The following is a 1,431-nucleotide window of genomic DNA, read 5'->3' on the forward strand; positions in this document are numbered from 1 at the left end:
GTAATTTTTTTAAAGATAAGAAACAAATATTAGAATTTATGAGTGTATCACGTATCATTGCTGCATTGTTAAATGTCACAACATATAGACTATGGTGTACACGAATCAAAGCCCCGATGATAGGACTTTCCGAGAGAGTTTGTGAAGGCGAGTTTATTCAAAAAATTTCATAGGTGAAAAGATACCTTCGAATCCCATCAGTATGATGGGAAGGTTTAAAAAATATATTTAATAAAAAGCTTTCGCTCGTAGTAGGTTTGCATGCGTGAAAAATATTATTTTTTACTTGCTAACAACTACCTCGATGATGGGATTTGCTTGTTAAACTTGTGAAGGTGAGTTTCCTTGGTAATTTCCTAAGTGGGAGGATATTCCCGGATTCCACCTGTATGATGAGCGGATACGAGAAAATATCTTCAATAAAGGTTTTGTTTGGCATTACTTGGATTTTTTGCTATGCATTTCATAATCGTATCATGTACACGTCACATTAGTAAAATCAAATAGAATATTTTAATTTGTTAATAAAATAAAAAATAAATTAAATAAATAATAATTAAAAAGCACAAGTATAAAATTATTGAGTTAGGATAATGTATGATTAAATGGTACTGTTTGTGGAGTAGGTGTCATAGGGGTGCTAATCCTTCCCTGTGTGTAATCGTACTCTCAAACCTAATTTTAAATAAAATACGTAGACCAGTTTATTATTTTTTGAACGAACCTAAAATTGATTTAGAACTCCGTCTAGTAAAATAAATGTAATAGGTGTCCAATCCCATATAAATAAAATAGATTAATGATTACTCTCTAAACAACCCAAGTCTAGCAATCGGATTCTCAAACCCGACATGTTACAATATAATGAGCTTGATGAGTTGCGTCGTTATCTTAATCATGTTTCTTCCTCTCATATCTTGCGGGTAGGTAACATAATAGACCTTTCGTATATCTCAAGTTACGTAGTAAGCTTCCTTTTTTGTTTTTTGAAAGGTAAAAGTTCATTTATTAATGAAACAGGGGAACAAACATTTCTCGGAAGGAACAACCAAAAATCTGCAGCAACCCACATGCAGAACAAAAAATAAAGAAAATACAAACCGTACTCAACTTCAGCCAGAACAAAACCAAAACAACAGATCAACAAGACAAATGAGATAAAGACCAAACTCAGACTTAATATTGTAGTTGGAAGGAGACACGAATCAAGATGGTGTTAACTATGATCTGATGCAGGGGCAATTGCAAAGCATTGCAGAATCAATTTCTAACTAATTTTTCCCGCAGCTGGTATCCTAAAGTATGCTTCAACAGTAATTTCAAACAACAGATTCCGTTTTGGAACAGCCAGAAGAAGAAGACAAAAAAAAAAAAAGGATTAGCAGTTATGGAACATTAAGAAGCTGTGTAAAACTAGTTCATATCTTGTGA

Source organism: Theobroma umbraticum, unplaced genomic scaffold (assembly GCF_002168275.2).
Source record: "Theobroma umbraticum cultivar Fairchild unplaced genomic scaffold, ASM216827v3 scaffold_67.0, whole genome shotgun sequence".
Classification (NCBI taxonomy): Eukaryota; Viridiplantae; Streptophyta; class Magnoliopsida; order Malvales; family Malvaceae; genus Theobroma; species Theobroma umbraticum.